The sequence below is a fragment of the Tamandua tetradactyla genome, chromosome 7, assembly GCF_023851605.1.
Source record: "Tamandua tetradactyla isolate mTamTet1 chromosome 7, mTamTet1.pri, whole genome shotgun sequence".
Classification (NCBI taxonomy): domain Eukaryota; kingdom Metazoa; phylum Chordata; class Mammalia; order Pilosa; family Myrmecophagidae; genus Tamandua; species Tamandua tetradactyla.
Window position 1 is genome coordinate 157,455,575 of NC_135333.1, and position 15,750 is coordinate 157,471,324.

General features: G+C 38.7%; 1 pseudogene; it reads right to left on the bottom strand.

The window, feature by feature from the left end:
• Nucleotides 1-11,843: 11,843 nt before the first annotated feature.
• Nucleotides 11,844-15,295, bottom strand: LOC143690719 (growth hormone-regulated TBC protein 1 pseudogene; annotated as a pseudogene).
• Between the last annotated feature and the right edge of the window lie 455 nt (nt 15,296-15,750).

The following is a 15,750-nucleotide window of genomic DNA, read 5'->3' on the forward strand; positions in this document are numbered from 1 at the left end:
TGCTCCATTTGGTAACCCCTAAAGTGGACATTTTTCACCCTAAGCAAACTTGAAAACAGTGATGTGAGGTTACGAATGGTTAATACCCAGGCAGGTTAATGCTGAGGAAATGCCAACCATTGGGTGAACTTGCTCCAGAAATCCTAGCTGTTTGCATTCCTAGAAGAGGAAACTTGGTCATTTGGGGGTTCCTTTCAGAGAGTAAATTCCAGTCTCCAGCAAACTTCCAGAGAAAGAGAAGCCAACCTCATCCTGTCCCAGGAAGAGTGTGCCTCACTAATTCCTGGAATTGAGGGAGGTGGAGCTATGTGGCTGGTGTTGAAGTGTTATGATAACAAACTTATGAAACCAGTCTTTAAACAGCTGTGCCAAACTAAAATATGTAGGTGGTATCCTTCCAAGTGGAGATGATAATCACAAAATATTCAAGTTTACCAAGAAAGCAAACATCTTCATCCTGCAAGGCAATAAGCACCCCTCTGGCCTCCATGAGAATTTTGAAATTGAAAGTAATAATGAATCAAAAAGCCAGATTCTAAGCTTGCTGGGGCAGTGATGGGCAACTCCATTTTGTCCAAGTCACTTGATGTCTCTCAGTATTTTTTAAGGTGTAAAATAAGAAGGCTGGCCTCAATGATCTCCAAGATCCATTTCACTTCTCCAGTCTGTGACTGATCCAGAGCCAAAGTATAATGACTTGAAATCTACTGCTTTACTTTCTAGCGGCAAGCCTGGTGACAATACTGGGACATTATCATCATTTTATGGTCCTGACTCCATTTTCATTCAAAGATAGGCTTGTGACATCTGCTCCTCTTCTTCCCAAGGTGTGCCAGTTTGAAAGGATGTATGTACCCTCGAAAAACCATGTTTTAATCCTAATCCCATTTTCTAAAGGCAGCTGTTTATTCGAATCCTTATTCAGTACTGTATGTTTGAAACTTTAATTAGATCATCTCTCTGGAGATGTGACTCTATCGAGAGTGGTTGTTAAACTGGATTAGGTAGAGATGTGTCTCCACCCATTTGGGTGGGTCTTGATTACTTTACTGGAATCCTATAAAAGAGAAAACATTTTGGAGAATGTGGGAGATTCTGAGAGAACAGAGAATGACATAGTCGCAAGAATCAGAGTCCACCAGCCAGCGACCTTTGGAAATAAAGAAGAAAAATGCCTCCCGGAAATCTTCATAAAACAGGAAGCCAGGAGAGAAAGCTAGCAGATGATGGTATGTTTGCCACATCCCTTTCCAGTTGACAGAGAAACCCTGAACATGTTTGCCATGTGCCTTCTCACTTGAGAGAGAAACACTGAATTTCATCGACCTTCTTGAACCAAGTTATCTTTCCCTGGATGCCTTAGGTTGGACATTTCTATAGACTTGTCTTAATTGGGACATTTTCTTGGTCTTAGAACTGTAAACTAACAACTTATTAAATTCCCCCTTTTAACAGCCATTCCGTTTCTGGTATATTGCATTCCGGTAGCTAGCAAGCTAGAACACAAGGGGAAAAAACGCAACTTAGTGATTGTCTGCATGTGTCATGCTAGAGGTAATGGCAGGGGGCCTGAGAGTATACCACGTCTGTCTGATGAGAAAAGAAAGAAGATGGCAGAGCAAGAACCAGAATCCATAACTCAGGATCCCCTAGCCAGGGCTGTTGCAATCCCCCAGGTTGTTACTCTGGATGAGTCTATCAAAATGGTTGAATCAGTCTTCCTCTCACTGAACACTTTCAGAGTTCAGAATGAATTCAGTGTTGCTGACTTTCTTTCCCTTTTCCTCTTTTGAGGTGAGATGAAATTTTCATGAGAACAAATGTAATTTTAGAAGCCAATAGACTGAGCAGGAACTCAGTCTGTAAGGGGTGCTAAATTCTGGAAATTCAGGAATAGAATGAAGATGAAATTTTTTCTAGAAGACTCTGGTAAACAACTATTTGGAATTCCAAAGACCATTTGGTAGAACTCCTAGGGGATGTTTACAAGTAACAACAGATAATGGTTAAACTGTTGAGCCAGGTAGGCAGGCTTGGGTGTGGCCATCAGCAGGCTCCCTTTTCTGCTCGTGCCCATCCAGGGCTCAGCTTGGCCTCTGAATAAGTTCATACTCTACCCAGACAACAGAGTCCTCAATCCACCCAGACAACAGAGTCCTCAATCCACCCAGACAACAGAGTCCTCAATCCACCCAGACAACAGAGTCCTCAATCCACCCAGACAACAGAGTCCTCAATTCAGCCCCAAGGCAAAATCACTATTTCAGGCTGAGAGACTGAAGAAATGAAGTGGAGTTAGGGCTGGAGAGAATCAGAAGCCACTGCTTTGATTGAGAAGAAGTCCCAGCTGGGTCTACCTTGGAACTTTAAAGCAGTTCCCTACATTTGTGGGTTTCTGGGCAGCCTTCACCTTGGAACAGTCATTTTAACCCCCTCTCTCCTGAGAAGACTGTCTCTGGAAACCTAGGATGACATGATAGAGTGAGGCTTTCATGGGCCTGAATCAGAATTCCCATTTCTATGTCTCACACATTTATGTCTGATTTATTCTTCATGTAACAATAATCTTTCAAAATAGATTTTTTTTGAAACATTATGCTTTCTAAAGAGAAATTACTTGCTATATGCAAAAACCTTATGTAAATGCTCGGCCATAGAAAAAAAGAGAATAGACTAATATTTTAATTGTCATCAATAAGGCAATAAAGACTGTTCACTATTTTGATTTAAATTTTAAATCTGCTGACAAACTGATAATCATAAACTCACAGATGTTGAGATACTTTTTGTTTGTTGATTTTTGTTTTTTAATGCAATTTTATTTAGATGTATTTAATATACTATATAATAATCCAAAGTGTGCAGTGGTTCACAGTATCACTATATGGTTGTGCATTCATCACCACAATCAATTTTTGAACATTTTCATTACTACAAAAAAAAATTAAAATAAGATAAAAAAAGAACACCCAAAAAATCTTATATGTAGGGAGATAAGGGGTATAATCCCTTATCCCCCTATTATTAATTTATTTTTTGTCCTTATTTTATTACTCATCTGTCAGCCACAAGGCTTTCACAATCACATGACTTTGAATGAACTTTGAGTATCAAAGTTGAGAACACAGGTTTTCAGGGGCCAGAAAGAGGGTAGAGGTTAGGCATGTGATGTTGAAGGAATATAGAATGTTTGACAGGATCAATTGTATAGATCTTTAAATTGATAACACAATACTAACCGATGCAGCACAACATTGCAAGTATATCAAATAAAGATGAGTGTGGGTATTGTTGAAAGGGAAAGGCTGCTGGGGAGGTGCCAAGGTGGTGGCTTAGCAAGCTGTGTGATTTAGTTCATCCTCCAGAACAGCTACTAAATAACCAGGAACAGTACAAAACAGCTCCTGGGGCCACATCAGTGACCAGACACACAGTGTACCCCAGTCTGGAGCAGCTGGACTGGTTGCGAGCCCTACCAGAACCGTGAGTTCGCCAAATTGTGGTGGCTGGTGTCCCTCCCTCACAGACTGCTTTCCAGAGGGGAAAGGAAAGGGACTTTACCAGCAGCGGGGGCTGAGTGCAACCAAATGCCAATTGTGGAATTAATTCACAAATTCTGATGACTAAAAATAGGCCCCCAGTTCAGGTGAAACTGGTCAAAGCGGATGTTGCTCATTTTTACCCCGGCACCAAGGGGGCAGGGCTAACAGAAACAGAAAGAAGGAAGAAACAGAGGCTTTTGTGGCTGTGTTTTTACAAAGGCTTAACTGTCTTTGGACACAGTGGCAGGATTTCACAGGGTGCAACTGCCCCAGGCATAGGCAGAAACAAGCTTGTTTGAGGGCTTGTCTGGAGCCTGTGCCTTCCCTAGGGAGGGGTGAGGCCCAACTCAGGTGGAATCTCTCCCTTAAGGAATTTAGACACCAGGGCTTCGTAATTTGAAGCCATTAAAATCAGCCTACAACCTCTCCTCTGTCTCCACCATGCTCCCAGCAGGGAGAGTCTGCCAAAGTTAAAGGTACCACATCATCTTATGCTGGTGGGACCTGCAGGCAGACAAGTTCCATATACTGGGCAAGATAAGAAAAACAGAGTCCAGAGACTTCACAGGAAAGTCATTCAACCTGCTGGGTCTCAACCTCAGGGAAAACCGATGCAGGTGACACTTTCCTCCTGATAGGAGGCCAGTTTGGTCTGGGAAAATCCGTCTGGGGTCTATAATACCTAAGTAGACCCTCCTAAGGGTGGAGAGAAAAAGGCACCATACAGGCAGGGCAAGAAACAAGAAAACAAGAACTGAAAAATTCTACTCTGTTAAACAAAACCTAAGCTAGAGGTCCAGAAAAAGCTGAACTGATTGTCAAAGAACAGACAGACAACAAATTCATCCAGCAAGAAAACCCTATGTAAAAGAAGTGAAAGCAATCTCCAGAATAAACTAATTAAGGTAATTAAATGCCTAGACACCAGCAAAAAATAACAAATCACACTAGGAAAATTGAAGATATGGCCTAGTCAAAGGAACAAACCAACAATTCAAATGAGATACAGGAGTTGAAACAATTAATTCAGAATAAATGAACAGATATGGAAAACCTCATCAAAAATCAAATTAGTGAATTCAGGGAGGATATAAAGAAGGCAACGAATGAACAAAAAGAAGAAATCAAAAGCCTGAAAAAACAAATCACAGAACTTATGGGAATGAAAGGCACAGTAGAAGAGATGAAAAAAACAATGAGAACCTACAATGTTAGATTTTGAGAAGCAGAAGATAGGATTAGTGAACTGGAGGATGGGATCTGAAATCTGACAAGCAAAAGAAAATATAGGGAAAAAAATGGAAAAATATGAGCAGGGACTCAGGGAATTGAATGATAATATGAAGCGCACATATATATGTGTGGTGGGTGTCCCAGAAGGAAAAGAGAAGGGAAAAGGAGGAGAAAAACTAATGGAGGAAATTATCACTGAAAACTTCCCAACTCTTATGAAAGAGTTAAAATTACAGATCCAAGAAATGCAGTGTACCCCAAAGAGAGTAGATCCAAATAGATGTACTCCAAGACACTTACTAATCAGAATGTTAGAGGTCAAAGAGAAAGAGAGAATCTTGAAAGCAGCAAGAGAAAAGCAATCCGTCACATACAAGGAAAGGCCAATAAGACTATTCATAGATTTCTCAGTAGAAACCATGAAGGTGAGAAGACAGTGGGATGATATATTTACATTACTAGAAGAGAAAAACTGCCAACCAAGAATTCTATATCCAGCAAAATTTTCCTTCAAAAATGAGGGAGAAATTAAAGCATTCTCAGACCATAAATCACTGAGAGAATTTGTGATCAAGAGACAGTTCTGCAAGAAATACTAAAGGGAGTACTAGATACAGGTACAAAAAGACAGAAGAGAGAGGTGTGGAGAAGAGTGTAGAAATGAAGACTATGAATAAAGGTAAAAAGAAGGAAAATTAGATTTGTCATATAAAATCCAAAAGGCAAAATGGTAGAAGAAAGTACTACCCATACAGTAATAACACTAAATGTTAATGGACTGAACTCCCCAATCAAAAGATATAGACTGGCAGAATGGATTAAAAGACAGGACCCATTTATATGCTGTCTACAGGAAACACATCTTAGACTCAAGGATAAATATAGGTTGAAAGTGAAAGGTTGGGAAAAGATATTTCATGCAAATAATAATCAGAAAAGAGCAGGAGTAGCTATACTAATATCCAACAAATTAGACTTCAAATGTAAAACAGTTCAAACAGACAAAGAAGGATACTATGTACTATTAAAAGGAACAATTCAGCACGAATACAAAACAATCATAAATATTTATGCACCAAACCAGAATGCTCCAAAATACATGTGGCAAAAACTGCAAAGAGAAATAGACACATCTACCATAATAGTTGGAGACTTCAATTCCCCACTCTCATCTAGACAGAACATCTAGACAGAGGATCAATAAAGAAACAGAGAATTTGAATATTACAATAAATGAGACAGACTTAACTGACATTTATAGAACATTACACCCCACAACAGCAGGATACACCTTTTTCTCAAGTGCTCATGGATCATTCTCAAGGATAGACCATATGCTGGGTCACAATGCAAGTCTCAATAAATTTAAAAAGATTGAAATCATACAAAACCCTTTCTCAGATCATAAAGGAATGAAGTTGTAAATCAATAATAGGCAGAGTGCCAGAAAATTCACAAATATGTGGAGGCTCAACAACACATTCTTAAACAACTAGTGGGTCAAGGAAGAAATTGCAAGAGAAATCAGTAAATATCTCGAGGCAAATGAAAATGAAAACACAACATATCAAAACTTATGGGACACTGCAAAGGCAGTGCTAAGAGGGAAATTGAAGAAGAGGGAAATCTACTTAATTCATCCTACGAAGCCAACATCACCCTCATACCAAAGCCAGACAAAGATATTACAACAAAAGAAAACTACAGACCAATCTTTCTAATGAATATAGATGCAAAACTCCTCAACAAAATTCTAGCAAATAGAATCCAGCAACACATTAAAAGAATTATATATCATGACCAAGTAGGAATCATCCCAGGTATGCAAGGATGGTTCAACATAAGAAAATCAATTAATGTAATACATCATATCAACAAATCAAAGCAGAAAAACCACATGATCATCTCAATTGATGCAGAAAAGGCATTTGATAAAATTCAACATCCTTTTCTGTTGAAAACACTTCAAAGGATAGGAATAGAAGGGAATTTCCTCAAAATGATAAAGGGAATATATGAAAAACCCACAGCTAACATCATCCTCAATGGGGAAAAACTGAAAATGTTCCCCCTCAGATTAGGAACAAGACAAGGATGTCCACTGTCACCACTGTTATTCAACATTGTGCTGGAAGTTCTAGCCAGAGCAATTAGACAAGAAAAAGAAATACAAGGCATCAAAATTGGAAAGGAAGAAGTAAAACTCTCACTATTTGCAGATGATATGATACTATACATCAAAAACCCTGACAAATCCACAGCAAAATACTAGAGCTAATAAATGAGTACAGCAAAGCGGCAGATTACAAGAATGACACTCAGAAATCTGTAGTGTTTCTATGCACTAGTAATGAACAATCTGAGGGGGAAATCAAGAAAAGAATTCCATTTAAAATTGCAAGCAAAAGAATAAAATATTTAGGAATAAATTTAACTAAAGAGACAAAAGACCTATACAAAGAAAACAGCAAGAAATTGTTAAAGGGAATCACAGAAGACCTAAATAGATGGAAGGGCATACCATGTTCATGGATTGGAAGACTAAATACAGTTAAGATGTCAATTCTACCTAAATTGATTTACAGATTCAATGCAATACCAATTAAAATCCCCAAAACTTACTTTTCAGTAATAGAAAAACCAATAGCCAAATTTATCTGCAAGGGCAGGGTGCTCTGAATAGCTAAAAGTATACTGAGAAAAAAAAATGAATTTGGAGGTCTCACACTACCTCACTTTAAGGCATTTATGAAGCTACAGTGATCAAAACAGCATGGTACTGGCATAAAGATAGATATATTGACCAATGGAATCAAATAGAGTGCTCAGATATAGACCCTCTCATCTATGGACAATTGATCTTTGATAAGGCAGTCAAGCCAACTCACCAGGGACAGAACAGTCTCTTCAATAAATGGTGCCTAGAGAACTGGATATCCACATGCAAAAGAATGAAAGAGGACCCATATCTCACACCCTATATAAAAGTTAACTCAAAATGGATCAAAGAGGGTGGGCCATGGTGGCTCAGCAAGCAAGAATGCTCACCTGCCATGCCAGAGGACCCGGGTTCGATTCCCAGTACCTGCTCATGTAAAAAAAAAAAAACAAAAAAAAGTGGATCAAAGACCTAAACGTTAGATGTAGGACCATAAAACTGTTAGAAGAAAATGTAGGGAAATATTTTATAAATCTTATACTTGGAGGTGGCTTTCTAGACCTTACACCCAAAGCAAGAGCATTGAAGAAATAAATAAATAAATGGGAACTCCTCAAAATTAAACACTTTTACGCATCAAAGAACTTCATCAAGCAAGTAAAAAGACAGCCTACACAATGGGAGACAATATTTGGAAATGACATATCAGATAAAGGTCTAGTATCCAGAATTTATAAAGAGATTGTTCAACTCAAGAACAAAAAGACAGCAGATCCAATCACAAAATGGGCAAAAGACTTGAACAGACACTTCTCAGTAGAGGAAATACAAATGGCCAAAAGGCACATGAAGAGATACTCCCCTGGTCATTAGAGAAATGTAAATCAAATGACTTTTGAGATGAGATATCATCTCACACCCACCAGAATGGCCATTATCAATAAAATAGAAAATGACAAGTGCTGGAGAGGATGTTGAGAAAGAGGCATTGTTGGTGGGAACATCAAATGATACAACCACTGTGGAAGGCAGTTTGGCAGTTCTTCAAAAAACTAAATATAGAATTGTCATATTCTATATTTACACAGCAATACCATTGCTATGTATCTACTCAGAGGACATGACGGTAAGGACACAAACAGACATTTGCACACCAATGTTTATAGCAGCATAATTTACAATTGTGAAGAGATGGAAACAGCCAAAATGTTCATTAACAGACGAGTGGCTAAAAGAACTGTGGTATATACATACGATGGAATATTAAGCAGCTGTAAGACAGAATAAAGTTATGAAGTATGTAACAACATGGATGGATCTTAATGACATTATGCTGAGTGAAATTAGCCAAAAACAAAAGGACAAATACTGTATGGTCTCACTGATATGAACTGACATTAGTGAATAAACTTGGAGAATTTAGTTGGTAACAGAGACCATCAGAAGATAGAAATAAGGTAAGATATTGGGTAATTGGAGTTGAAGGGATACAGATTGTGCAATAGGACTGAATGTAAAAACTCAGAAATGGACAGCACAATACTACCTAACTGAAATACAATTATTTTAAAATACTGAATGAAGCTGAATGTGAGAATGATAGAGGGAGGAGGGCTGGGGGCACAAATGAAATCAGAAAGAAAGATGGATGATGGAGATTGAGATGGTGTGATCTAAGAGTGCCTGGAGTGTGTAGTGATGGTGACTGAATGTACAAATTTTAAGGGTGTTTTTGCATGAGGAGGAGCAAAGGAATGTCATTACTGCAGGGTGCTGAAAATAGATGGTAATTAATATTTTAAAATTTCAATTTATGTGGGAGATTAAAGCAAAAAATGTTTGTTTGGCACAAAATTTGTATTTTGACTAGTGCATTTCTTAATATAACTTATGTAGACAGCTTGGTTGAACACCATGAGTTCATGGAACCTTGAGTAGGACATGAGATTTTGTTGGTTTGTCCAGGATGATGCCCCAATGGATCCCGGAGTGATTTGAACAATGAATAAAGGGGTACTTCCAAAGTCCCCTTCGGGAAATGGTGAGAACAGGGGAAAATTCAACTTCCCCAAGTTGAATTCTTTATATTCTCACAGGCAGCATGGACAACCAAAGCTGCAGGCTGAGCCCCTAGCCTTGGGTTTGTTCATATGGGACTTAATCCCACAGAGGATGGGTCAAGCCTGCTTAGAATTGGGCCTGAGAGTCACCCCCAAGAGAGCCTCTTTTGTTGCTCAGATGTGGCCTCTCTCTCTGGCCAACATGACAAGCAAGCTCAACACCCTCTCCTTGTCTACATGGGACATGACTCCCAGGGGTGTGGACCTTCCTGACAGCATGGGACAGAAATCCTAGAGTGAGCTGAGACTCAGCATCAAGGGATTAAGAAAAACCCTAGAATGAGTTGAGACTCAGCGTCAAGGGATTATGAAAACATTCTCGACCAAAATGGGGAAGAGTGAAATGAGACAAAGTGTCAATGGCTGAGAGATTCCAAACAGAGTCAAGAGGTTGTCCTGGAGGTTATTCTTATGCATTAAGTAGATATCACCTTGTTATTCAAGATATAATGGAGAAGCTAGAGGGAACTGCCTGAAAATGTAGAACTGTGTTCCACTAGGCATGTTTCTTGAAGATGATTGTATAATGATATAGCTGTCACAATGTGACTGTGTGATTGTGAAAACCTTGTGTCTGATGCTCCTTTTATCTACCTTGTCAACAGATGAGTAGAACATATGGAATAAAAATAAATAATAGGGGGAACAAATGTTAAAATAAATTTAGTTTGAAATGCTAGTGTTCAATGAAAGGGAGGGGAAAGGGGTATGGTATGTATAAATTTTTTTTCTGTTTTTATTTTATTTCTTTTTCTGAACAGATGCAAATGTTCCAATAAATGATCATGATGATAAATATGCAACTATGTGATGATATTGTGAATTACTGATTATATATATAGACTGGAAGGACCAAAATAGGAATGTTTGCATTTGGTGTTTTTTGGCATTTAAAAAAATAAAATAAAAAATACAAAAGTAAAGGGGAAGGCTAGGGACACATATTACACCAGAAGGAAAGTTGGAAGGTAAAGAAAGACTGTATAAGTTAGCAAAACCCATAGTGGTCAATGATGTTGTACAAATGTACAAATACAAGAACACTTTTACATGAGGGAGAACAAGTGAATGTTAAGATTGCAAGGTGTTGAAAACGGAGTGGTACATGTAAAAAAATACAATCAATGCTAACTGGAGTCTATACCAAAGAGTAACTTTGTAATATACTTCCAGTAATGTAACAAAGGTAATATACCAAAGCTAAATGTCAGTAAGAGAGGGATCTAAGGGAGGGGTGTGGGATTCTTGGTGTTGGTGTTTCTCCTTTTTATTTCATTTTGTTTTCTTTTTTAATTTTCATGTTCTCATCGTTTTGAAGGCTGTTCAAGATTCTAGAATAGCTGTGATTTCTCAGCATTTGTTGAAAGCAGTCCTCTGTCACATTTTCTGGCTTCTGTGTCTGGCTCTTTACTTCTCACCTCCATGTTCGATTTCCTTGACTTTTAAACTATATCCCAGTTGGATTAATACCAAAAACTCATTCAGTTCTGCAAAAGAATAGTCCAAGATCCTACTGACAAATGAGTCCACACCCTGACTCACCTTATCATAGTCAAAGATAATCATTTTCAAGTGGATTTTCAAGTAGATTCACACCAACATGAATGTTGATTAAGACATGAACATGTTCTTTATGGGGACAGGATTCAGTCTGCAACACATCTTCACTCAAGAAAGGCTGATGCTGGGCAAGGCACAGTGGCTCAGCAGGCAAGAATGCTTGCCTGCCACACCAGAGGACCCAGGTTCAATTCCCGGTGCCTCCCCATGTAAGAAAAATAAAAAGAAAAAAGAAAAAAAAAGAAAGGTTGATGCTGCCCAGAACACCTCTGTTACCTGGGAAAGCAAGTGGCTGCATCTGCTGGGGTCTTTGGCTTCAGGACACTTCTGTCAACTGGGAAGGCACATGGTGATATCTGCTAGCTTTCTCTCCTGGCTTCTCCTCTCATAAGGATTCCCCAGGAGTGTATGCTTCTGCATCTCCAAAGATCTCTGGCTATGTGGGCTCTATGTTGACACACTTTTAAACACAAATGTCAGTATCTCCTTTAATGTATTATTAATGTCCCAGGAAACAAATTTTCTTTAGAGAGCTAGGAGAACTCAATTTAAGAATTGTAGAATGACATGTTTTTAAATCTCTCTTTTAAAAAAATCACCACTGAAGTGTAGTGTCATCAAGCATCGCTAAAAAAGGAAGCAGTAAAAATTGGTTGTATCGACTCTGGAAATGATGATTTACTGTCAGTGAAAAGAGTCAAAGAATGCGTAGTTGAGGAGATGGCCAACTTACCCCTGAGTGAACAACTTTGCTCTACAGTTTTCTTCAAGCCTGGTAATGGTTGTCATGGATAAGCTTCCAGGTTCTGAAAATATTTTCTGTATAAATGTTTGACATTCTGTTACAAAATTCCCTTTTGTGACCTGCTTAAATTTATCACAAATGTCTGGAAAACTGGTGGCTTCCAAAGTGAAAGCTGGATGTTGTTTAATTCATGTTAAGGTCACCCAGAAGACCATTTTTGAGCTTTCATTGTATTAATAACCCCAAATTCGAAGAACAGTCTCTACAGGTAGGTTATCAATGAAAGAGCAAATAAACCAGCTAGATAAAACAAGTATCCCCACAAGACACTGTGCCTATCTATCAAAGCTACTACTACTGGAATTTTCATCCTCATGAGTTCACCAAGGACTTCCTGGTCCATTTTAAGACCTAGCATGGCTGGGCTATAGTAACACTCATCTGAGAGCAGCTAGTGGTCAAAAGGATTCTTCTTCATTCTTTGTGATCTATCTGATCTATCTGATCTATCTGATATAGAATCAGATATCCTGCTATAAACTCAATCCCTGGCAATGATCCACTCCTTGGTTGTGATACCCATATGCCAGTAGCACATTGTGTAGGGTCTTTTTGTAAGCAGGGATCTGCAGATTTTTGGAATTTTGCATTGTCTGGAAAGGTCCTGTTCATATCTGTCTTGATTGCTTCCTCCAAGGTGCCGTTACTCTCTTGCTGGAGAAATCTGAGGTGGTAACCAGGGTTCTGCTCCATTTGGGTCTGAGCTCCACTTACCTCCCTCCATGTGCCATCTAGGTGCTCAAGAAAACCTTTCTGGATATAGAGTTTTGGTCTCATATTATTCTGGACATTATACTTCCCTTTTAAAATTTAGACCACTTAATTGCTCTTCTTTTGAGTATTACAAGATGGTGGGAAAATTTCTTCAGTAAGATGCATAATCAAAGTCTTCAGGCCTTTCAAATTCATATGGATCAACACTGGGGACCCAGTCCTGTGCCACCTGTGAAGCGCATCTTCCTGCACCCTTGCTCTGCAGACAAAGGGTCCCTGGCCTGGGATTCACCCTACTTACTCATCTCTTACATCCCAGCTTGAAAGTCACCTTCTTAAGGAAGCCTTTGCTAACTTAAGTCACTGGTTTGGAGCCTTTTTTGCTCCTACATCACATATTCATACTTCCATTTTTGCATTTATCTTTGAACTGCAAATTACCTGTGTTTCAATCATCAGTGGTATTTCACAGCATCTGTTTATACCTCTACCTTAATAGCTAATCAACTATTTTGTAATCACTTCTTTACACTCTGTCCCCACTAGATGCTGAGCTTCTTTAGGCAGACTCTGTATCTGCCTTCTTCATTGCTTTATCCCCAGAAACTATCACCTTTAGTATATAGCAAATATTCAAAAATATTTACAGTATAAAGAAATCCACTTATTCTTCACCAGAGAGAAAATGGAGAATTTATTTTTTCTTTTTTAAATTAATAGCATCTAATACTATCCCTACCACATATGAAACATTCTAAACACTTCTTAAAACAATTTTTCAGGTTGTATTCTAATTCTATTTCTTTGAGCTTTTTTTCAGAGAAAGAATAATAATTAATCAAGGAGGTAAGGACATAAAACATGCTTTTCTCATTGATGAGACTTGGTCAACTATATATTATTTGCTAATCTTGCTTTTTTTTCCTAGTCTTTTTTAAGAACAATCTCTTGATTTTGAGGCAATTGAGATATTATTGATTTTCTCAGTCAGACCTTGACTAGATTGGAATTTTATGCTCCCCAACCTTCTCCATTTTAGGGATCATTTTAGCATAATAAATTCTCTGAGCATTTACTTTTCAATCTAGTTTACTTAGTGTGGTGGTTTGAAGCTATATCCACTCCAGAAAAAAACATGTTCTTTAATACATTCTTGTGAGCGTGGGCCCATTATAAATAGGACCTTTTGATGAGGCCACTTCAGATAATCCTTTCACTGGAGTCCTTTGGGAGAGAATGAAATTCAGACTCTGAGGAAGAAAAGCCATTGAAGCAAGAAGCAGAAATCAATGAAACCTGGAGGAAAAGGGAGAGACCAGCAGAAACCTCCCTGTGTCTTATCATGTAGCAAAGGACCCAAGGAACACCAGCAGCTAGTCTTCAGGAAGAAAGCATGGTCTTGATGGTGCCTTGATTTTAACATCTTATGGCCTTAAAACTGTATGCTAAGGTGGTGTGATGGTGGCTCAGTGATGGAATTCTCACCAGCTATGCCAGAGACCGGGTTCGATGCCCATGCAAAAGAACAAAACAAAACAAAACTGTAAGCTAATAAATTCCCATGTTTAAACTAATCCATTTCATAGTAGTTTCTCAGAGCTCTCTAGGAAACCAAAACACTTAGTAGTGTACGGCAAAACAATTGTTATGCCTAGAACAGCTTAACAACATCAGTAAAAAATGCTGCTCTGATAAACCAATGCAACACCTTTTATCAAATTTTTTGAGCTCTGGGAGGTCTTCTTTCAATAGTTTGACCTATGAGTTTCCTGAGTGTACAGGATTTTGGTGGCTGATGTACATACAGCATCAAATGGAACTGTTTTTCATAAGAAAAATGTGGCCCTCTTCTATTGTAGCTTAGGCAACTTTGTGATCAATACAATAATTTTCTTTTTCTTTTTTACAGCTTGGAAGTGTTTTTTTTTTCCTTTTTGTGTAGCTTGATTCCTCTAAAAGAAAATAAAAATTCTCCCATATGTCCTGTATATTTGCAGACTTGGAACTAACATGTATTTATCAGACACTACTAGGTAACCATTGTTGTAGAAGATTCAAAAGCCATGCTTTATTAACTAAGTCTCTGAACATCAGGAGCTAATAGTTCTAGCTGAAGAAATAATAAACTGCCATGAAAGCTTTTTTTTTTCTCTCCCTTCCTTCCTTTTTCCTTTTGCTCCAACCCAGCTCTTAAAGAGTTCAGGTTGGTACAGCCCCAAGACCAAAGAACATACTAGGCATAAAGTCAGACATGAGTTTTAGGAGGACTTATGAACAGGAGAAGATCCTTTGCTGGTGGCAGCCATCAAGAAAATGGAAATAGCACTCCATAAAGGTGGGGGGTACTAGGGGCAGCTTATAAAGGCTTAGGACAAGGACATTCCACAGAGTTTGAGAATAGAGTTGCAGCAGATCTCGTGAACATGGGTTTGGAGATTTTATTTCATCATATCAGGGGAGAGCAGTTTTAATGCTTTACGAGATGAGTGGTTTATAAGGCCATTTGTGCATCTTTTCCTCCCTGAGGAGGTCTGTTGACATTTAACTTCTGTCTGGGTCCCACTGTGACTACATGCAGCACCTCACTCTCAATATGGAAGCGGGGGGGCCCAGGCCCTGGGCCTCCACAGTTCACCTCTACGCAGCAGACTACGTTGACCATAGGACAAACATAGCATCCATATTCCACAACAACAGTATAAGAGACAACAGGACACTAGAAGTTCCCCTACCCCATAGAGATAATAACCCTACAAAGACATGCTGCTATGGCTAAGAAAGGGAATTAAAACATTTGCACAAGGGGTCTACTAATAATTGATCAATATTATGTATGTGCACTTGCATATGATTTAAAACTTGTGGAACAATGTGCGAATGATGAGGAATATATAGGCAGCACTGCACATTAAATAAGGCCCAGGTGCCACCTTGTTGTCCTGCAGAGAGGATATCCAAGGTCATTCTATTTTTTAGAACTACATTTAGAATGTTGCCTCTGCCACTGACCCCACCCAAAGCCAGTATCAGTGTTGGCTACATCCAAATTACAGGGAAGGTCTATGCCCCCTCATGCTTGTGCCTGCTCTTTTTGACAGCCTGTTGGGTGGTATCCTA